The following is a 24,579-nucleotide window of genomic DNA, read 5'->3' as shown; positions in this document are numbered from 1 at the left end:
ATCTGCCCGGGGGGCCGGGAATCGAACCCGGGTCGCAGCAGTGAGAGTCCTGCACCCTAACCACTAGACCACCAGAGGCCCCTTCATTCACTGTACTGATCAGGTATAATACAAATGGGGATGGGGAGAACAGAGCATCAACTGGTTTTATTCCAATATTGGGCTGAAAAGCCTATTAATTATGTGAGATTACACACCATCCACAGGAAATGACTGTTGTCTTCAACTGTTAAATTGAAATTATTAGGGGAAAGAAGTCACTGTGTTTTTAAAGAAATGGCCTAACAACTTCTTACATACTGCCTATGATCCAAAGGAAATAAGGTAATTTCTAAGGGCAGAATGTTAATTTTTATCTTCTATATCAGTTAAAAATACCATATGGTAATGAAAAGCTATTCTGCATTGTTCAAAACAAAACTAAGAGTGGCTAAATTAATAGAATTGTTCAGATGACAAGGTACAGTATGCAATAAATTGTCATTGGTTTTAGGCTGTTTTATGCCTGGTTTTTAGACTTCATACAAAATACAATGGTAGGAAAATGTGATCACAGATGCATGAATTTATCTGTTTTATCAGTTCAGTTCTAGTTTAAAGCAGTTTAAATGGGCTTTGATAATGAAAGGTGAAGGGACCAGATCAAATGGTGCAAGTGATTTGATTACCTGCATGCTAACCATCACGGGTAGATTTAATTTAGAACAGAGTGATCACGTCTGACTGCAGTAAACAGCTCTGCACCTGCCTTCTGAGGTAATATCATCATAGGAGAGAGATTGAGATCTGCTGTGTTTGCAAGGTTTTTAGCTAAATCACCTGTTTTAAACTTCTGGTATCTCCTCAAGACAAAAAAAAGTCCCATAAAGAGAATAATGCAGGTTTCTAGAACACCAAGTAAACACATGATGAATAAAATCTGCTGTGTAAATTGCCTCTAAAGTCACTGAAAAGCATCATTCAAATTATGTGAACAAGCCCTGGGGCTGACGTTAATAGAGCAACCTGGACGAGGCCACAGCAAAAAACATATACCTCACGATTTCATCAACAACTCAACTCCAGTAGCAACAAACATGCCACAGTACCAGAAATCTTTACTTCCTCCATCTCTGTAAAAACAAAGCCCCTCCTATTTTGCTCTCTCTTTCAAAGGGACACACAATTCTTCCGCTGCATAGCAACAATGGTTTAAATCAATACAAACACAATCTCATTAGTCTCCAATACACTTGTGTCAAAACGTTAGGAACACAAAACATAATATAATGATGCAGACTGTTACCTGTCAATGAGGTCTTAATACTCACTCTCCTGTGAAATCCTAAACCAAACTCGACTTAAAAGTCAAAAGAACAATATGCAAAGAGGCTAGACTCCAGCAAAGCTCATATACTCTTCACGTGAAGTGCTGCAAGGAGAAAGCAGACACTCATTACAGGACAGGGGACCACAGCAAGAGAAAGCCCTGAGAGACACGGCAGCATGAAAGCTTTGGGGAATGAATGAAACAATCTCCACAAGATAAATGGCAATTCCATGTAAGGAGATTTTGTAAATTCTCAAAATATGACTTTGATGAAAAAGTTAGTATAAATACAGATGGTTAGTTTATAGGAAAAAAATGGTGGGAAACAGTTGGCAAATTTTTATTTATACAAAACTGATAATAGGCAATAACAACAGGTTTAATACCTAGTTTTCCCTCATTTTTTACTATTGGCCACACAAGCTAATAAAGCATCTGTGGAGTAGAGAAACTCAGAGGATCCCCAAGCTTTGGCCTCCCAGCCATTCCTCCTCAGACATTCCTTCCTCCCTTTTCACTTAACTTCCCTGACCCAGCTGCTTCTACTGATCCCCTTCCTCATTCTTCGGAGGACAGTCGTCAGATTGATGACACCATGGACAACTTTGCTTCCTTGACTTCTGCTGCTCTGGCCTAGGGTTATTTTTAAAAAAAATTATATAGTATTTATTACTTTTTTTAAATGATGTTTGCATAGTTTTAAACACCTATGTATGAGGGGAATTTTCACTTTTTGAGCTTGCAAAGACTCTATACATTACCAGACTTCCAAAACATTATCTAATTAGAATAAATTTAAAATATTTGGGTTTATTCTTCAGCAGATAATTTACGAAAATCTATCAGTATATACAAAGACATCAAAAGCACACATACATTAAGAGGGAAATCAGCTTCTCCAGTTTACTACTACATTGAGATTTATCAACTTAAATTGCTTAAAACAGAATCATCCCACTATGATTAACAGCTTGACATAAAGCTAGAGTTATTTAAAAGAAGAAAATGAACAGATTATTGGAATGTTATCATTTAATCTGGAAGGGTTTTGAAGCAATGTTTTATAAAAACATGGCTGTAAAGACCTCATGTCAGATCAGATACCAAGTTTACACTTAGTCATATTTTATCACAGCTGAACTTTTGACTCAAAAAATAAAGAATTTGGAAAAAAAATCATGAAACTTGCAGTGTAAAATGAGGTTATTATTCTAAAACCTAAAGTAATATATTTTTAAAACATAGGATTAATTTACATTTCAGGCCAAATTTTGAAGCATATTATTGACCCTCAAATGACTAAAGATATTTAAGATCTGTATTCATGGAATGGAATCACGTAAATAATGAGCAGACACACTTTCGCTTAACACCATATTACAATGTTTACTCAAAAATGTGCACTACACACTTCTTTTGTGCCAGTAATAGAACTATTATTTTTGCATGATAATGCTCAATTTTTAATATAGAGGAAAAGATTCATCTCCATGTCAAAATATATTCATGTTAAATCTTCCTTGGAACAAAGTTCATAACTTGAAAGCTCAAAGAACAAATAAGCATATTTTCTGAATTTAATTTCTCTACAGACATAAAAAAATATTCTAATATTAAACAAGTCTTTAACACTGAACTTACTAGTAACAAGGCAAGATGATTAGCTCATTTAAAGTCTAGTTTGTGTTATATGGGCCAGTATGTTTCAATTTCTGTATAAAAGCCAGCTACAGTTCAACACCAAGATTTCTCAAAACCAATTTTGGTTTGCTGTCAGTGCTGAGCAGAAGAGGCAGAAACAGCAGCAGCATCCTTAAGCTACAATACCAGAAGCAGCATTTGGCTGCTCAGGAGGTATTTACATACCATTTTGATGCAACTCCTTGCTATACCTTTATCTGGAACACTATTTCTGAACTAGAAGTGAAGAAATTGCCATTAACTACTATGGTATGAATACTTCTCAAGACAACTGCTGTTTTTCTAATCTTGTCAAATGCACTTAGTGGGACATATTCTGAACACATATTTTAGAGATAAACCAGCTAGAACACAAATTTGCCTTGATGCCTTTTGCAGTTGCAAAAGGCAGAATTTGTTGTTAAAAGTATAGCAAGCAGCTGTAAAATGCTACTGTAAATAAAGTCCAAGTTGATCTTTCACATATTACACACTTTTCATAATTGCCTAGCTAGACAAAAGTAATGAAATGTGTGATATACTATAAATGTATATAATTAAAAGACCATAGACAATTGATATATAGGGTAAATAGTTCACCATAAAAGTATTATCTGCGGGCCAGTTTCAGTTCTGTGCGGGAATAAGGGGATGCAGCTAATCCATTAAGGAGGCTCTCAAACAATAACCTAAAGGGAAGCTTTAATTGTTTGGGCTTTTTCTAGTATCTTACATGAAGCCAACCTCAGGTTTTGCTTGGCACTTTATATTTCAATTAAGAGAGAAAATGCCTAGCCAGAGTCCTGGACTCACTGGAATCAGAAAGAAAGGGGACAGTGGCCTCAAACCAGCTATAACTAAAAAGAATGAGTAGACATTATTACAGGACAAACTCTTCAAAACATGGTATCATGGCCATTGCGTTTACAAAGAGTTCTCTCAGTCAGACTAGCATTCTTTTCTGTGTTGTGGAGAAACAAAAATACTTTATACTTCTTTAGTTTTACAATGTTGAATGTAATCATCCTTTAAACACATGAACTAAAATAAAATTTTTTTTCTATCAAGGAATGTAAAAATGATTAAGGTAAATCATTAATCTTTGATTATGGGGGGATCTAAGTAGGGACTAGAGAGAAATTATTTTACATTTTCCTTGATCAGAGATATACAATCATGCTATAGAAGAAGGCAGCTATGATTGATTAGTCTGTTTATTAGGACTGCAAGTAGGCTAGATAAAAGGGAAATTAATTTATGCATGCATCAGATGAGCTAAGCTTATTTAAACTGATTTAGGTTGATGATAAACACAATTCATGTTACAGACATTTTGAATGCTTGCTAAATCACACTGTAGCTCATGGAGCAACCAATACAAAAATGTTAACCATCTCAGATATAATAAAAATTGCAAAACGACTTTGTTCTTTTACAACAGAGATGTTGTTTGGGAGAGTGCCTTCCCTGTTCCCCCTGTATTTTCTGAGTAGGTACCATCCATACTAACCCAATCTCCTGAACCATTTATTAGGAGAAGATACAGCACTATACAACTCCGGGAAGTTGGATTATTCAAAGGGAATGGGCTCCACCCAAGTCAACCCAAAGACTTTTGAAACATACTGCACAAACAGTGGCATCGGTGTAAAACCAGGGGTGCTGCAGCCATTTGCCTCTGCTCCTTACCTGGAGTTTACTGTCCCTCACAGCCAAACCAGAGCAGAAGATTGACTGATCTCTCATTGCATTCTTTAAAGTTAGAACATCCTGAGCATTTTAACAGACTTCAGCAAGACCTGCAAATGGACTTCGTACTGAAACAGTCAGGCACTCAAGGGCACTGCTCTTCCAGTTCAGGTGTGGGATCTGTAATACCTTAAATCACCTCAGCTTTCTTTTGTGGTGATCACTCACTCTCCAAATATGCCATTACAACAATTTAGTTACTAAGTCAGTGTAATCACATTTATGAAAAAAATCAAGCTTGGGTCAAGGTCCTCTGTTACGAGGCCAGCTGTGAACCTGTGATCTCCATGAGTAAGTAAAAACACACTATCAGTGAGGACATGCTTGCAATTCCATTTTGATTAATTATACCTAAAATATCTCCGGTTCACACCAAAAAAATATCTTAACTCTCACCACTATATTGAATAAACTTTTGAGAAAAAAATGATAATTTTATTTCTTTCATTTACAGATTCAGAGTGAAGATTAGACAGTAAAATACCATGTGAAAATGTTCACAGGCTAACTAAAGATGAAATTTCTTCTGAAATTAACTGATGTTAATCTGTATATTCACAAATCTTTAGCATGTACCATCTATATAACAGTATGTTTATCCATAAATTATATTCATGTTCCATTAAATCAAAGCAGTGTCAGGAACAAGCTCATACAAAAATGTAAATAGAAATACAGATCCTATACCTCTCCATGGCTTAATTTAGAGAGAAACAACTTACTGAAAGAACAATTATATTACCTGTTCTGTTTCTGTGTGGGATGGCTGCATGAGAGATTCAGATTATTTAGGAGTATGTTTAGCTACACTGCCTTTAGTAATTCCATTTCTACACCATGATGTAAAAAAAATAATTCAGTACAAAATAAAAGCTTCAAGTGAACCAACCTTTAAAAAGCAGAAAACCCCATTCTTCTTCAGAGGAAAACTGTCCTAATTCTCTTTGGGAAGCAGCAGATTTACTGGACATACATAGTCCCTCATTACAGGCACGATGCAGAAGACACGGTGTCTCTGGGGTGTACTACACACACGGTACTACACTACATGGTACATGTCCAAGGACATACCTGAGCTTTCCAAGAGTGCCACAGCCTAACCTGAATTCACTGACTTGGGTAAATTTCTCCAATTCTGCCCAGACAAGTTAAGCAGATTTTGGGTAGATGAAGATGCACTGTTCACCTGCATGAAGTCTCTGCTGAGCAGTTTTGGGCAAAGCAGAGCTCCATGCTCCCCTCCCCTGTGCCATGTGTATGCTCATGAAGGTATGCACCTTTCACTTAATCTGGCACTCCAGGTGAACCAAATATATTATTAACAATTACAACCAAAACTGCTTTTCTCCACTCTGCATATCTATTACTAATCACTTTCAAGTGACTGACATGGTCAACGTGGCATCTTAAGGTGCTCTACAAATCAAACAGTCCAGTCCTAAAAGGTCTGAGTTATGCCTTAATCACCATCTTAATTTAAAAATCAAAGGATAAGGCTTTTTACCATCTCATTTTGCAATGTTAGTATCCTCTTTACTATCACTGAAAAACTTCCTTGAAGCCTTAGCTGTGTCAAAGAGAAAAGATTTAAAAAAATAAAGAGCAACAATCTTATTCCACTAGCAGCAATTTAAAACTGTACTATGTAAAAGAAAGGCTCAAAACACATATCTCAGAAGTTAGCCATGACTGAAACAGTTTCCTCATCTCTCCAGCACCATGTAAAGGTGCAAAAGAGACAAGTTCATGTTCTAGCTAGCTAGATACTTTTTTCTGACTTGGTTGATAGGCCAAAAAGTACTGATTAAGTAATATTTCATGAATAATATCAGACTTCAGTTAACCATGATTCACCAAGTAACAAGAAAAGCATCAGGGAATATATAAATAAAGCCATGAAACAGCTGCAAATTTAAAGAATGTTCATGTTATTTTAAATATGTCTATTTTTAAAAATGTTATTACAACAGTTCACTATTTTTCAGTGAACAGAAAGTGTGCCATATGACTTTCAAGAATAACCACACTATATGCGTAGTAAATGCTGAGTAGTCAGAAGGAATAGTTCATGTGTATGCCCACAGGTGCAATTTTAGAAATCAAAATCAATACAGAGCTTATTAACTAAACCCAAGAATTATAAAGGACACTGTTTAAAAGCAGATTGATTTTTCTAGTCCGCAAATCTAACTGACCAATAAAATTATTTGGTGGGATTAGGTGCCAACAACTGTCGTTAACATAGAGAAAGCCTTTGTATTTTCTGTCTGTGCAGTATAATTTTAAAAGTTCTAAATAAATTCAAACAAATCACTAAAAATCAGTAATTGTACAAAATCATTAAAGTTTTTAAGAAACAGTATGCATATATTATGGTACTTTTCAAACTCATGCAACTGCAAGCCAAGTTTTTTCTTATAATTTCTTGTACTTTCCCTGAATAAAATGCAATGTTCTTCTCAACAAAACATTCTTCTCCATCACACTAAATGAATGCTTCTGAAAAAGTACTGTTCTGGAAATATTTTCTTTTAAAAATTATGAATGTTTTCTTATGTTAATCTGTGCCTTTGTGTTTTTACCAACAACAGTCACAATTTGCACTATCACATTTCATTTGTGACATTCTTGAACTGCACCTATTGCAAGCTTCTTGAACAACAGAAACCTGCTAATATGCTGATAAGTTTGAAGGATCTTCCACTACATCCTATCCATCTCGCTCTTAAATTCAAAGCAACTAATTTATACAATAAACATCAAACTAGCAAATGGTGACCTGTTTCTTCCTAGACATAATGTGCATATGCCTACTTTTTCTAACTGAACTTGCCCAATTTTTCATTTTTCGACATCTGATTTCGGCTCATCTCTCTGTTTCATCTTGCTTTTTACAAGGTTTTCTAGTCAAAATACTGTAATTCCCAATGCATTTATACAACATATCACACATGATCTCGATAAAGCCAACCTCTTGTCATTGTCACCCCCATCACAGCAATAACAAACAATAATGACAATAAGAATGCATAGGACAAAATTAACATGACCAAATTTTGTTAAAACATATTTTGGTTAGTCTGCCTAGTGATTTTGGCCATGATTTTCAAAAGCCACAATTAAGTTGTGGAAATAAGTTTGGTGACTACCTATTGGAACGTACCTAAGTGATCTGACACTCATCATGGAAAATTTGTTGGTCTAATTCAAGCAACTAAACTAGTAAAACATGACTTAAGAAATTTCTGTGTTCCATTCTCAGGAACAAAAGAAGATTCACTAAAAATTATTACTAACTTTGTAAAATCATAATGTTTTTCTCTACTTTTGGGTTTCCTCTGACTGATTCAGATAAATGATCATTACAGATGTGCCTGAGCAGATGTGCATTGCTGCTTCTAACAAATCTCCAAAATCCAGCAAGGAGTCTCTATAACATTTAATGCCAGGAATCTATGACATTTTCCTGCAGCTTCTTTCTTTGAAAACTGACATTTTCTCCCCGCATTGTCCCCAGACTGGTCAGAGACATTCTCCTGCAGAGAGGAAAGTCTCAGTGATACTGTGAGAGGAAAAGTGCTAAAGCATGTACTCACTCCCTGTTACAAAATTTCTGGATAGTCAAGACCAGCTGTATGTTTCGGTAGGACGTGAAAGAAATCTTGGAGATCTGTCTGACCTTCAGAGCAACAGAAAACAAAAAGACTGATGATCAATAATTGGCTACATGTCTGGTGAGAAGTTGAGGTGTTCTGGCCTTCAGAACAGCAGCTGGCATGCGTGGCAAGAAGGAGCCCTATTAGCAAAATAAACTTCATCTCACCAACATGTTACTTTTTGGTTAAGGACAATCTAGGGCAGACAAAAAGCTTTGCATGTCTGGGAGGTGTTGGAGAAACAGATGCAATACAAACTCAACGCTACACACGGACACCTGAACCAAGAGAAGAATCAGTGGCCAAGGAAACGGGCAAGAGAGGCTGTAAAGTCTTGTTTAGGAAACGTTTTGTATAGTTATCAGTGAAGAGAAACCAAGAGCTCACAAAATACATGGCACAGAAACAATTCAATACAAATGACAGTGAAATCTTATAACAATAAGGAGTAACTAATCCCCCACACATATAAGTGCCTCATAGCATTCATAGTACTGCAATAGTCAATACAGCTGTATAGTCCCTGCATTGCTTTCCCAAAAATGGCAAAGATCTTGTTCTTTCTCTATAATTCACCAAAAAAGGGGAAGAAGTCTGTACCTTCATAAGATGTTAACCAGAATGCCCCACATGCTGCTATTAGCACAGAGAGGGATTTAGAAACTTGTGTGAAAAGAGCACAGCAGCAACTTGAAAAGGCTGCAGAGTACCAATGAATGTTACATAAACACAGAAACAGTCCCTGATGCATTGCAGGAGAATAAGATTGCTCAGGCCTAATGTTAGAGACGGGCAGTACTGTTGGTGGTGTCAGTACACTGGTAGGACTGATCTTACTGCTGATGCATTTTGGAGTAATTTTTTTTACCCTAGCAATTACTGAACACCAAAACCACTTAAAGAATTGCCCAGTGCTTCTTTGCATTGCTTCTTCAGCCCGTAGCTTAAAAAGCAACCCTGATAAATGCAGACTTTCTGTCAAATATCTCTGTTCAAGAGAGCTGGACAAATGACAGCACTGGTGTACGTACAGGAACTGACTGCCTGGGTGGCTTGACCAGGGAAAAACCTGAAAGGCAGTTGGACAGGAAATGGTGCACTGGATGTGAGCTCTTATTGAGCAATTCCTTTTGGCTTACCTGGTCGTGAGACCCTTGAGCTGCTGAATGTTGCTCCTCGCAGGCTGCTGTCAAGAGTCTGGGGGTTTGAGTTACCATGGAGATCACCGCATCTGACAGCTGAGAGGGCTGCAATGAAAGAAAGGTACCTGTCAAGATGGTATGGTGTCCATCACCTCAGGAAAACACAAGCATTTGACTCCTTTTGCTTTTGGCATTCACCAAAGTGCTAGCTTCCAAGTTAGTAGCTTTGACAGAACCTGAAGGGGAAAAAACCCAACACCCATCACAGAAAGATTTAGAGAGGTGAGGGGAAGCCCCAGTGACACACAGCACTCGAGCACTTTGCAAAGGTGTGCACTTTCTCAGGAATCTGGAAGAATCCTAATACACCCCGAGCTTGGCTTAACAATTTTCAGCATCTCTGGTCAGGTAAAACAAAAGCAAGCAATTCACCCTGAACCACTGCTGAGCACAGGACTGAAATGCCAGTGCGCTGCCTCTGAACAGTGGGATGCACACAAAAGTGCTTCCTCAGAAAGCTTCCAGTGGGAACTGATTGAGCACCACTTTGAGCAAGAAGAAACAAGCAGGCAAAAGAAATCACCTTCTTGAATGTTTTTTGGGGAAAGTCTAAAGGCAAGCATTTATGAAAATCAGACATGAAAGACAGCCTGACATTCTTCTGCAATAATAAACCCATTTGCACACTTTTCCATGCCTGCCATCGAGTGTGATGAGTAAAGCCTTATTTCTTACTTCCTCTGCCATTCAAGCACCACGTATCTTGACTAGCTTCCTACTCCTCCGTTTCAAGCCTTAAGTTTTATGCTCAATTTTTGTCTATGTAATCTAATAATTAAATGTTGTAAAGTGAAATGAGATATTCATTGGAGACTTTTAAAATTAATTATCCTCTTCCACACAAATGTCTGACAGCTTTTAAGACTACTGTCCTGGTTTTGTTGGGGATAGAGTTAATTTTTTTCCTGGTAGCTGGTACAGCGCTGTATTTTGGATTAAGTATGAGAATAATGTTAATAACACACTGATGTTTCAGTTGTTGTTGAGCGGTGCTTACGCTAAGTCAAGGACTTTTCAGTTTCCCATGTTCTGCCAGTGGGCAGGTGCACAAGAAGCCAAGAAGGAGCATGGCCAGGACAGCCATACCGTAGAATGTCATGCCCAGTATAAAAACTGGAGGGAATTGGCTGGGAGGGTGCTGTTCACTCCTTGGGGAAGGACTGGGCATTGGTCAGCACATGGTAAGCAATTGTATTGTGCATCACTTGTCCTTTTTGGGTTTTATTGCTCTCTTGTTTTGTTATCTCCTCTTTAATAATTATTGTCATTATTAGTAGTATTATATTTTACTTTATTTCAGTTATTAAACTCTTCTTTATCTTAACACATGGGTTTTATCGTTTTCCAATTCTCCTCCCCATCCCACTGGGATGGCTAGGGGAAGTGAGTGGCTGTGTGATACTTATTTACTAGCTCAAGTTAAACCATGACAATTATACATTAAGTATCATTTTCTGATATAATCAATGTAATAAGTAACATATTTAAACACATAATCAGGAGAAGCTTTCACAAATCCAGTTCTAATTCTCAGTCTACAGTACTACATACAACATGTTCTCATTTAGTTTACTGTGAGGCAAGTACACCATCTAATCAACTACTACTCACTTCAGAAAGTTACATCTATTCTAATCAGAGGTGAATGACTACACAAGGGACAATAAATGCTATTTAAGAATCACAAAGTATCAACAAGACATAAGCTAGAAGTCCATAGTTCTTCTGTGTTCATTTACTGAATGCATACAAATCTCCATCTATGTGGCTACTTATCTAATTACCTATTCTCATTCTCAGATGGCATTCTGAGATGATTGTTCTTATCTCTCCACCCCATCTTTTTTTTTTTAATTATGGATTGATAGAATAGTTTGGGTTTGAAGAGACGTTAAAGCTCATCTAGTTCGAACCCCCTTGCCATGGGTAGGGACACCTCCTACTAGACCAGGCTGCTCAAAGCCCCATCCAACCTGGCACTGAACACTGACAGGGTTGGGGAATCCACAGCTTGTCTCCCATCTCATTTTTCTGTGGAGAATATTATGTTTATTAAAAAAACCAAACCAAAACAAAAAACCCAAGAAGCATAATTGTGCGTAAATACAAAATCTAAAAATCCAAGCAACAATTAGAGGATTTTTCTGTTACAACTTCTCCATGTCTTATGGGGAAATTGCTAAGAGTATTATTATATTGAAATTATCTCTATTCAGTACTCTTGACATTATGCTATGCAACAGTATCTAACACATACTGATGCTGCTCTCATGTCAAGCACCAAGAAAATATCTGTACTTTAGGCTTCTGCAAGATTTATTGAGTTTAAAGGACACTGTAGAATACCAGATACTCATACTGTAGCACTGTAGATGGAAGAATGGTTATTGAAGAAATTCTATGAATACTTTCTATCATAATTATACTCATAAATTGGTTGGGTCATGTTTTCATTTGTTCTGTTTACAAATCTTACAAACTGGATCCCTGGAGGTTTTTATCTGTGACAGGATCACTTAAAGGCTATTCATCTTCCCATGCTGCTACAGAGCAGGCAGAAGGCATCACTGGAGGCAGCACTGGTAACATAAGCTGGAAGAGCTAATCGAATCCTTTCCTAAGACCAGCCTTGGTTACCATGCCAGACAACTTTTTGCTAAAGAAGTTCATACTAGCTCTCTGCTGAAAAAGTGAAAAACAAAAGGAAAGAGACATCCTAGAGGAGAAAAGATACAATTTCTTTATTATTATTTTATTACTTATAAGTATCAGTGACATTGAAAAGTTATATAAATTTCCCTTATGACTAGGTGAGAGCATGTATAGATGACTGCAATAACTGGTCATGCTAGCAGATGCCCCTACCCATAAGGTTTTACTCAACAACAAAAGACTTTCTTCAAATCTGATTTCATACAGAATTAAGTACTAATATGAGCTTTGAAACAAACAGTATGCAAAGACAGAAAATGTTCTTTTAAACTTTCTTTGGTGATATTAGTATTGCAACCTATTCCTACTTAGAATAGGATAAGATCTTCACAATTTAGAAAGAAACTGGAAAAAAAACCCACCACCAGAAATCACAGAATACAGCTGCAAAGTGTTAATATAAAGTATCTGGAGAGTTCAGTTTGTATAGTTTATCACCAAAAAAAAAGATGATGACCTAATTACAGCACCTAAGTATTTTCATTGGGAGAATATTCTAAGTACCAACTGGCTTGTTAATCTAGCAAAGGGTGTGCATAAAACAAATCAGCATCTGGAAGCTGACACCAAATTTAAGTGAGAAATAAAGTACATGCTTTTATCACCTGTGACTAACCATTAGTGCAGCTATCCAAAGGAGAATGCAGAGATTCTCCATTCATTGATATCAAGCTTTAGTGGGACTTCTCTAGAAGATGAGTTTTTGTGAAAATACAAGATATCTTGCAGTCATATACAAGTTACTGGGTTTTATACAGACAGACAAAGATTCAGAGAACTACAGCTATCCTTCCAGAGACAGGTGGACTAAGTTCTGCTGTGAATAATATTCTGGCTTCCAATTTAGGAAGCTTATTCTTTCCTCCATGACCTGAAAGGACTCAGTCACAGGAGCGTGGCAGCAGGAGCTCTCTTCACAAGGGTCACTCAGGGCATCAGTATGACCAAAGGCAGGCAATACAAATTATGCTCTCTGCGCAGAGAGCAATAAATAACAGCGCTTCATGCCATTAACTACTTGCCAGTCCCACCCCTATGGGTAGGTAAGCTTTCTGGGCAGAAAAACCTTCTTATAGAGGTGTTTCAGTGCGTTAGCCAAGTAGTTCTCCACCTCAAAATCCAGGAGTTGCTGTGGCCCTGCAGTGTGCTTCCAGCTCTCTCCCTGCAAGAAGCAGCAGCCTCACTCTGGGCACACAAGTAATGTGGGCTTCCTACAAAAGGGACAATGGGAGAAGAAACAGAAATAAAAACAAGAATGTTTTTATGTTACACTGAAGTGATCTCACAGTTAGCAACCTTAAAAAATTTCATCCTCTAAGGAAGGGATAAGGAAAGATATTAGAAGTGCTAATTTAGCTAGCAGTTGCTATATAATAGCTGTTGCTGTTCTATGCCTTGGGCTGGGCTAAACTGCCAGGAAATGTAACCAAAAATAAAGATTAAAAAAATTCGTTCATTTTTACTAATTGTAAATCTGGTACACATGGTTTGACTTTGGATTTGCACTATGTTTGAAAACACAAAAGACAACCAAACAATACAAACGTGTTCATTGATCTCTGTGCATCTCTCAGCTACTCCACTGGACACAACCTCTGTGAAGCAAAACCATGGGAACCCCTGACACGGACTCCCATGCAGGCAGTTGATGTATCAACTAACTTATCAACCACCCTTCTTACATAAGAAATGCCAATTTAACTGAATAACAGTAATGTTGCCTTTCACCCCTGTCCCCACAGCACCAGCCAGGATAGGGCAGAGCACAAGCACAGTGTCCACAGCACCATTTACACTAAGAAGTCAATAAAGTGACGTTTCTTAAAGGAGGGATGAATTTAGTGCTGCCCTTAGTAGGCCACAGATGAAACACTGCATTTATCCTCTGCTTCATATGTAGATTTAAGTTCTATTTCTGCATAGTTTCAGCTAAATAATTTTATTTCTTTTTACTACACAACAGAGATGAGGAGAAACCAAACCAGTGTCATTACTCTTCTTAACTCTGTTTCACAATGAAAAAAACATTAAGTGGGTGACTATTTATTATCCCCCCTCCTTTCTGGCTTTTAGAGGCACTGGGAAGTTTAAATGCTAAACAGGCCATCTTCAACAAACACTAAATTACAAAAGCAGTTTCCAGAGATTTCACTATATCTCTGGGAAAGAAATGCAGGATACCTAGTGCACAACACGAATATTTTGCTTTCTTTCAAATTGATAAACAGGTTTAATATTTTCAAACTATCCCTGGGGGAGTATACTCGTAGTAAACCATGACTATACAGAAGATTCTAACAGGACATCAATAATTATGCCACCCATCTGCAAAAATAACCTAAAATGTATTTTCTAAAGCAATTCCTAAAAAGTGTACAGATGAATGAAGAGAACATTCCAACATTTGCAAAACTTGTGCTGATGTGCTAGGGTTTTAGTTTCTTTATGGATTTACGTTATATATAAATATAATCTCATCGGTATAACCACAGCTGTGGCTCCCCTGGGGCATGACCAGCAAGTGCTCTGTACATGGATCACAGATGCCATTGCAGTCACGTGGAGCAGAAATGACCACCACTTTCAGCACAACACAACACAACAAGCTGGGTTTCTCTACTGTGTTTCCACAGAGTACCTATGCACTGGAACTGCAAATTCTGTTCAGAAAAACCCACACAATCCCTGAATATTAATGTATTTGCCCTAAGGTCTTATAGAGTAAATAAACACTATTTAATGGTTTGCTATGATAAAAAATTCCCTCTTTCGACACTTATGTAGCTCTCGTTCTCCCATAGCTGCTTCCTCTAAAGGAAGTTAAGAAAGGTTTTTTTATTTTAAATCTATTACAGATAAATGCTCAGATTTGATGAAGGAAACGAAGTCATGAATCAGTCAAAAATCAGAAAATCAACTTTGAAATAAATCTTCATTATAGTACTAGCGCAAAAAGTTTCCCCATGGTAAAATCTAGTCAAAGCAACAAAAATACCCTCAGAAATAACCCATCTCTTCCCACAAAAACTTAAAATACTTAGACTTGAAAGCCTTTCCCCAGAATACATCAGTCTTTCAGGTGCAGCTCACAGAGCCTGGGCTGTCACTTTGAAGCAAGTGTCTCCAGGGAAAACCAAACTGCAAGTGGAAACACTTCTCATGTTTCATCTTAACTACCTCTGTCAAAGCTAGTGGACATCATGAAATTAAGAATTTCAGAAGCACGGTCTCATTAATTTGGCTATATTCTGCTACCCCTTTTACGCAGGCTTCTTCAGAGATAAATTAACTCTCAGCAGCCCAAACAATGACTCAGTACAACCAGTCTTAGAGCCAGACTGGAAGACACAGTTACAACATCAACTCTCCAAATCATTTACCAATGTCAGCACTTTGCCTGCACGGGTGCTTCAACAGCTTTAGCTTTTTTCTGCTTCAGCTGTGTATCTGACTGTAGTAGATATTCCCTCTACATGTGTAATAGTTTCAGAGACAGAAGATACATGAGTTATCTACCATTATTTGATAGGCCTGAACTTTCAGTGGTAATGCGTTTATGAAAAGTTTAGCTGTCAGTAACCAAAGCAGGTACCAAGACTGCAAATGCTTAGTACTATAAGAGGATTTCCTCAGTACCCCTATGGATTCATGGGTGCTGTGGCCTACAACACATCATTTCTGAAATTTTTTTATCACAAAGACTTACGCATATCAAATAGCACAGCATTTATTTTACCAATTCTCAGGCAAACCAAATGCCATTTTTCTAATTAACAAGTCCATATTTAAAAACAAAAAAAACCCCACACCCAAACTTCTCTCTTGACAGTAACTGATGAGATTTCTGCTGAACTTTATAAAACATGAAACAAATCCCATAGCACATCTAGGACTGTTGTGATGGAAACATAAAAAAGGAGTTTAATTATTAATTCTGTGATACTGCAGGTAGGTGGGAAAAAATTATCCCCTTCAGAAGCATTGAAGTGTAATCCTTTCATTTGTCTACTTAGCTGTACCTCAGGCAAAAGCATAGAAGAAGAAACAGAAAAGAAGAAATGCAGCCTCCTCTGCACTGCCCTAACAGTCACCATTACCTGATTTAATAGTGAGTCCAAGATTAAAAAGAAAACCACACAATTTCACTTAATTCATGTAATTTTTGCCCCGAGTAGATCTGTCATTCTAACCTAAGAAATGAACTTTCACGTCTTCGGCCCCCAGTTGTGCAAATACTGCGCTGCTTTCGGCATGTACGTCTTGGAGGTACCCAACTGCAGAGTAGCACGTGAAAGGATTTGCTGTTTCCCATATTTGAATGATGCAAAGTCTGTAGAATTTTCTCAATGTGCACCAGTAATGTGAATTGCAGCCCACAGCAAAGAGACAGAGCCAGTATAATTTTCTTAAACAAGGTTTAATATGTCTTGCCAATATCATCAGCTTTGGTTTGGACTAGCTGTAATTTCCAAGAGATTTTGAAGGTGGGGTACGACGGGCACTGTGGTAATAGACTCTTGACGTTGTGGAGGCATCAATACTCGCTGCAAGGTCAGGCTTTAGGAGAAATTACTACAATCAACTTAGGAGGAACAGAGATGGTAGGCACTGTGGACATGTCTCATGGGATTTGGGCAGCAGTTTGTCCCCGAAGGACCTTTTGAAACTTTGGGTGGAACTTCAGCTACACATCGTTGAAACAAAATGAATATATAAATACGCAGTCATTAATATATTTAAGTCACATTTTCCCCTTACATTACAGCAATTGTATGAAATGCTCTAGGCTAGAAGCTGCTGAATCAGGAAATGGATCAGAAGCTAACTAAAATGCCTTTCTAGTTATTGATTCCTGATCTCTGTTTCCTGTCAACTTCCTAGAATCCATCCAACGCAAGCACGAAAGGGTAAAGCTCTAATAGTGCACAGTGCATCAAAGCTTTCAGTAATTGCCTGGATGCTGCTTCCCAGCAGTACTAAACAACTTAAATATAATTATCTGGAAGCCCTATGGGTTGCATTTCCCCACTGGAACACCTCTTACACTAATCCATTTATCAGGCTGACAGATGACTGAATCACTGGCACTATGGACCCATTCTCCTAATAATATTTCTCAGGCCCACATTTTGGTTTGTGCTTTATCAGGTACATTTCTGCAAAGGAAAAACCTGTATTAAGAGTGGGGAGAGAACCAGACATATAACACATTAATCTCTTCCCAGTATTGAACAATGTCATTTGTTTGATTAGCCCACTAAGTATAAAATGCTGGAGCTATCAGGCAGAAAATGGAAATGAAATGTACGCATTATGGAACTGTATGATGGCAAAATTAGTAGGGAAACACACAAACACAGAGAACTTCTCTAAGTTTTCCAGCCATACAAAAGTTTAGAGAAGTTTGCATTAGAGGACAATTTTCAGGGCATCATTCCTGAAGATGGCCTGGCTACAGCTGTTGAGCTAAAATTTCTCCATACTATTTCCTTTTTGAATATCTTTCTGAACAATGGGTAACAAAAGAAATTTTAAAGCTGTCTGAATTATATTCAAATAGACTTGAACCGAACATCATGCTGCCACAGAACTATGCACTTTGCAAGCTGCTAGAGAATCCTCATAAAAGTACCAAAAAATTTATCTAATTTCTTAGACAGAATTTTCTAATGTTGTAACAAAAACCACTTTATCGCTGTGACTTTTATTTCCAGATAGGTTCCTATAAGTGGACCTCTGCAGAGTCTGAAATTCTGGGGACTGCAGGCAACGTCTTCCGAAATGTGCAACGCTGTGAAAATGAAGTAAATGTAAAAATGCTAAATTCTCATCAAATTCTTTTTAATGATGAAAATAATTACTCTAGGATGTTATACTCTTATGCTTCCTTTCTAACAAGTTGTGGGATAGGAAACAAAAAGGGACAAAGGTGGTAATAACCAGTAGGAAGATGTAGAAAAAGATGGGTTTTAAAAAGTGCCCTTCTTCTAGACACATTGTACTGCAGTCAATAATACATATTCTGGCTTGGAATCACAGGACCCAGTTAGAGTGGTAGCATTGCTTCATCTGCTTATTTCCTCCAAATGTTCTCATCATGGACACAGAAAATCTCGATGTTCCAAAACAATAAAACAAGAAGGACGGTCTCCTTGTACTTCTACATGAGCCTAACCAGTATCTTGCCAACAGTCAACATCCATAAACCCTCTCAAAAATAGAACTACAAGTTAAAGTTAACCCATGGCCTCATCCTTTTACCTGGAAAGGTGGCCATCAGTATGAATTCAAAGCGTGAATACAAAAGCTATATTTGAACATTCAACAATGAAATATATAATTAAAACATATTCAGTGATCTAAACTGATTTAGCTTGTGAATCAAGCAGCAGCAGTAAGATGAGGTGGAGTCAGTACTTCTCGGGAGCAGCACTAACCATCCATCTCAGAATAGGGCCAAAAAGTAGCAGTTACTTGGACATTACCAGATTTGATTTTCAAAAATGCAATCATAGGTCTTTCCACTGCCTGCTAAAGTACCGAGCAGGTTATTAAAAACTGAGCTGCTTGAGATTTCTTCATGTGCGCCCCGGAGCAGAAATCTCAGTTTCACTTGCACTCTCCACCCACTCCTTCCCTCCAGCCTGAAACTGGAAAACTCATCCCAGAGACACTGACACTTGCACATCAGCGAGCCAACTTCCCTGTCGTTCAAAGACAGCATCTTCCTTCCCAGTCTCATCTCCTCTGTTTAGCGTATTCTCTACTCCCACAAACAGGCAGAGAGTATCCTGAGCAAGGGCTGCCCTGAACCATACGAACCTTAACACTTGTCAGTCATCCTTTCACATGAAACACAGAATTTCACACTCCTGTTAACACAGACTCCTTTGAAAGGCAGTGGTACTGAGCAGAGCAAATGTCAGATCTAATCAAAAGAACATTCTGAAGTAAAAAAAGTCAAAAAAAAAAATCTTCTCCTGTTTTTAGCCATTTTTAATAAAACAGATCAAGGTCCTGAATTTCCTAAGTAAGAAACCATCTCTGCCAAGCAAAAAATGTAACACTGCCTTAATTTGTATGCTTTAAGAAGAAGCTTGCTATATTGTTGGTGAAGCTGAATTTGCTGGGTATTAATTCTGAGACAATTTTTTAATTCTTGAGGTAAATGGTATCTCTTTAAAGCACTTCCAAAATTATTCTTCCCTTTAAATCAGAGGCAAATTTACAGCAGCTTATAGTTAAATAGTTGCACTGAATTCTGACTTTTTTTTAATAGAAGCAGAAAAAAAGAGTTTGAGGAGAAGAGAGGAATCATCTAAGATAAAACTTACAGCTGGAGTCATAGTCCACTAACTTCCATGCTTTGTATGGAAGAAGTGTACACCTGGAAGGACACGGCAGGCTAAGCAGTCAGATACTGCAAAAATGCAGAGGGTTTTATGAGTGCAAATAAATGTCTGTTCTAAAAAGCATGGCAGAAGTGACCTAATATATTTATCTACAAACAGAACATTCATTTGTAACATCCATTTGAAAATCAGATTTTTATATTCAGTAAGTATTATCTTCAGCATTAGAAAGATAACAAATTTTCTTGTAAGACAACTTCTATGCAGTTTCCATCTTTGGACTCCTGACTGGACCAAACACAGAACAGCTGGGACTAACCCCAAAGCTGGCCCTGCTTTGAGCTGGGTGTTGGACTACAGACCTCCTGAAGTCCCTTCCAATCTGAATTATCATATGATGCTACAACAATCATCTCTCCATACTAAAACTAAATATGCTTCTTGTGCTATTTACATAGACAATAAGGAGCTTAATAAAAAACAGCAGAGTACAAACTTACATGCTGAATCCAGACAGATCCAAGGTCTTAAAAGCATAAAACGTGAGGCATTCTTCCTGATCATATAAAGCTTATGCTGGTTAAGCAACTGTAACAAAGCTAAGACTGATAACTAAAGATACAGAATGCTTTTGTTATACTGCAGATTACCTCTCAACATCACCTTTTCCTTTTACCTAAATCATTGTAGAGATATAGGAGTAAAAACTATTTATATTAAATTAAATTACAGTTTAACTTTGTGAATTTTAATCTTCCCCCAATTAAAATGCATGACAGATTAATAGGTTATACTGTCTGGATATGAAAAATGCAGCTGAGAATACTGGCTAGAGAAATACACTAAATGAAAAAAAGAGCAGGAGCATGAATTAATCTGCAGTAAACAGGGCTGTGAAAAACCCAAGCATTTAAAAAACACACAGACAAAATAACCCTCCAACAAACATCCCACAGACTTGGTGGTAAAGAGCATCGATCTGGGGCCTTCTTGGTCTGAGGAACCCAGTCCTCTGAGTTGTCCAGGAACCTACGTAATTTCAACACATTTGAACTTTTTAATAAAATATTGTAAGAGTCACCAGTAGAAGTAAAATTTCAGGAAAAAAATCTTCAAAATTACCATCTGCATGTTACAAGAAATAACTTCTCTAGATTTTGGTCCTGTTGATTCGTTAATCTGATTAAACCGATGGTTGATATTAGCTGTCTCATTATCATATGCCCTTATAGGACTACATGGGTATCCATGCCCCTACACTGAGACAAAATTCACCTCCTATGACAGCATATATAAGAATATTGACTAGTATATACAAGAAAAGTTTGTTTGTGTAATGAGAGTAGGATAAATTCCTTTAATGAATTTCAGTAAAGTATTATCTCTCAATATGAATGATGTTCTATGGTTTAATGCAATTCTGATACCATAAATGGTATGACCTAGCCATCTTTGGTTTCTTTTATTTCAATTTTCTATCTACCTTCAGAGGTATTTCAGCTACTAAAGCTGACAGATTTTTAATGATTCTCTAGACTGTACTTCATTGAAGGGACACACAGAAAGAGTACTCAAGATCTCAGTATCAGTAAATGGTTATCCAATGATTCAGTCAATACATGGTTTATAGTCCCTATTTCATGGTATGTTCAAACATAGTAAGGTTCACCAAGCATGTGAAAAAGCCATTAGCAAAAAGAATCTGAATTGAGCGTCGAAACTCTAATTAAAAAACAACCAAAATAAAAAACCAAATCACACAACAAACCAAATGCAAAACCACACCAAATTTTGAAAATTCGACTAATTAGTTAAACTTGTTGCAGAGGGAGAAGGACTTTTGAAATGCAGAAAACCACAAAGTTAACTCGCCTTCCTTTTTCCTGAAGCTTCCTCAGGCTTGCTAGTCCAGCATGAAAGCCCAAAGACGCTGATTATGTTGCTGCAAATGTAATTTCTTGAAACCTTGCAAGGACCTTGCAAGGAGTTTAAGAGCGGAAAGGGAAAAAGCATCTATTACTTCCAGCACTGTGAAGTGTCTCACGTTGTTTAATGCTTCCCTGTGCATTAATTTTATTAAATAAATTCTTCTAGGTCTCTTCAATAAATAGTAGTTCTCATTTTTGAAATGCTAAAGCAATAATTCAGAACATCTGGAAGTCATACGGATCATGACAATAATTCAAATTACAATGTAGACTGTTTCAATTTGTATATATATATATATGCCCTAATCTAACACTACAATGCACCTTCATTTACACTTTACAGCATTGAATTTCATGTAGCCAGTATGTGATGCTACTTTTAGGCAGCATTAAAAGGCGATTTTTCCCAGGGTCGCAGAAGTGCAATTACCATTGACTTCAAAATGAAAAGGAAGTGGCCTGCAGTTCCAGAAACCTGTCAGTCTTTTCATCTTGGAAGCTAAACTCTTCTTCTGCAAATTGACAAAACTATGAAAAGTGAGAGCAAGCATTAGCACAGAAAGATATTTGCTTTTATTCTGCTGTATTAAATGAAACAAAACCTTTTTATTTCATGACAGAACATGTCAGGGACATTCATGCCACTTAACTTTGATTCTAACTTAAGTATATGTATATGGATGCTGATGCCTAAGGCTGAGTATGAATATGCAGCCTTCATTATAATGAGTGGTTTTCTTGTACTACATTAGCGGGAAAGGAAGGACCTAATAGCAAAAGACTCACTGAAATCAAAGAACTACAGTAACAAAAAAAGGATCATTAAGAGTCTTTTTGCATCTCAGTTTACAGATTTTGTTTACATTTAAGTGTTTTATTGAGATGCAAGGTGTTAAGTCATTTTTGGCCCTGGCCTTTGAAATTATTCAGGAAAATTTTGAGGCATAGGCTAGGAGACTTAGAAGCTTGGCTTAGAAATTTTGGAGAACAGGTATTAAAAAGTTCATTTTCATCATGGTAGCCGTAAATCTAGCTATATACCCCATTCTATCCACTGTAGTGTGCAATTTCAGGTTGTCGTCAAGCTTCTTGTTCTGAGTGAAGCTTCACTGGTGTAGCCTCATTCCCTTGTTTCTCATAATCACTTTTCCCTTACATTCCTGCTGAACACTGCTGCCCCTCAGTATCTCAGGAATAATTGCTCATATCAAAATGAGTCTTTTATTAAAAGAGTTCAGAGAGTTGGTGTTAAAAAGTGTTTAAACTAAGCTATATTATAGTGAACAGATCAGGTTAGGGAGTGACTACATGATCAACTAAGTCTCATGGGAGCAATAGTGAACAGTTGTGGACAGTGGAGGACAGGAACCTATTCAGCCAGTCCAGCTGTTGCCAGAATAAAATATGAAATGCCTTGGTTCTTAGGTTTCATTCCTGTCTTTTCTTTTCCCAGTATCCAGGATCCTAAAATTTTTACTCTTGATTCAGACTGTCAGGTTTCCTCAAAACAATTACCCCTCCAGCAGTACCCGTGTTCAGACTTGTGAGGCACATCCATAGGGTAGCTGAAAAACCCCACCCAAATTAAATGTGCCCCACCACCCTCCCCACAACATCACCTCAGTAAAACAGCAATGAGTTTAAATACAGTCATCTCAGTGTCCTCAATTCACCTTGTTATTGCACCTCCAGTTGCTGCAGCACAGATGGGATGCAACATCTCCCACTGTTTGGGGACTGCCCCTAAAGGTGAACCATATGTTTTGAAATACCCAGAAACAGCAGGATTAGATAAGGAAATCTCTGCAGCCTTAAGGCAGAGTTGCTTTGATTTCACTGCTTTATGTCCTGCCTCCTCCCCCAGCCTTTTTTTTTTTTTTTTTGAGAGCTTTTGTAATTTAATTTATCCGGGTTAAGCCTGCAGAAAAAAAATCCAAACAAATACTGTGTTTGCGCGCGCGCGTGTGAGTGTGTGTGTGTGTGAGATGCCTAGGAAATCTCCTGTGTTATCTGTGTAACATTTTACCTTCCACTAGACAAATATATTTTTAAACAGTGTGGAATCAAAACAACATTCTCAGCATTCAAGACATTCTGTCATCACTGCCCATTTGTTGCCCTCTGGGTTTCTCTCAGCTGGCAAATTTCCCATTTAAGGAGTTATCAGATTCATCTGCTTAGACAAGGCTGCAAAATAGAATGAAAAGCTGGATTATTCTAGAGAACTCATATTTTTCTTTCAGGGCAGAAAATCCAGTGCATGAGAGCTGAACATTAACAGCAAATGGAACCAATCTCTCAGAGTTCACAATTCTACCTCACTACAGTCTGTGAAATCTAATTTGGATTAAGATGCCACAGCATTTCTTTTACATTCATACTTTATTTCTTTAAATATGTTTAGTGCCACATATTATGTTAACCTGTTTTGAAGCCTTAAATATTATGTTCATATATGAAATTTATTTTTAAACTGTAGTTCTAGTAAGCCTCTAGTGCATCCTGCTGCTTCTACACAATTTATCGTAAAGAATTACCAATTGCTTTGTTACCATTTTCCCTACAGCACATTTTTTGCGGAGTGAAAGTGTTAAAAAAAGGGGGAAAAAATAGAAAAAAAGAATAAATCACCAGTTTTCCACACCAAGATGGCTTGAGATTTACTTAAGTGATGGAGTAGCTTTCATGACAGAGGCTGTACTGCAAAACCATGTTTGTGTTTCTGGGCCCGCTGGCTGCAGTGCTAAGATTTTTGTAGGGATATGTCGTGGTTCCTAGTACACTAAAACTCCACACAAGCCTTTTGTATCAAAGTGTGGAACACTAGTTTCTCCCCCTAGGTAGAAAGAAAACTGTGGTAAGGTCTGGAGAAACATCTCAACAGCAACCTTCCTTACTGAGCAGACAAAGAAGGTTTCGTTTTCTTGCCACAAATGAGTGAACTAACAAAAATTCCATCAAATTCAGGAAAGGGTTTCATGTGCATGTGTA

General features: G+C 37.4%; 1 protein-coding gene across 4 annotated transcripts in view; it reads right to left on the bottom strand.

Moving 5' to 3' along the window:
• The window catches only part of TBL1X (transducin beta like 1X-linked), a 198,166-nt gene that overhangs the window by 79,710 nt on the left and 93,877 nt on the right, over window positions 1-24,579 (bottom strand). For 3 of the 4 annotated variants that reach the window (XM_017812274.1, XM_017812275.1, XM_017812277.1), the window contains one exon: window positions 9,534-9,641. The gene's annotated coding sequence lies outside the window, so the exon portion shown is untranslated. Of the gene's footprint in view, window positions 1-9,533; window positions 9,642-13,419; window positions 13,520-24,579 lie in introns of all 4 variants that reach the window. The other variant, XM_017812276.1, reaches the window with a different exon arrangement.

This window comes from Lepidothrix coronata, unplaced genomic scaffold, assembly GCF_001604755.1.
Source record: "Lepidothrix coronata isolate B3197 unplaced genomic scaffold, Lepidothrix_coronata-1.0 Scaffold35, whole genome shotgun sequence".
Classification (NCBI taxonomy): domain Eukaryota; kingdom Metazoa; phylum Chordata; class Aves; order Passeriformes; family Pipridae; genus Lepidothrix; species Lepidothrix coronata.
The sequence above is the reverse complement of the archived record's forward strand: the minus strand, read 5'-3'. Positions and strand labels throughout refer to the sequence as shown.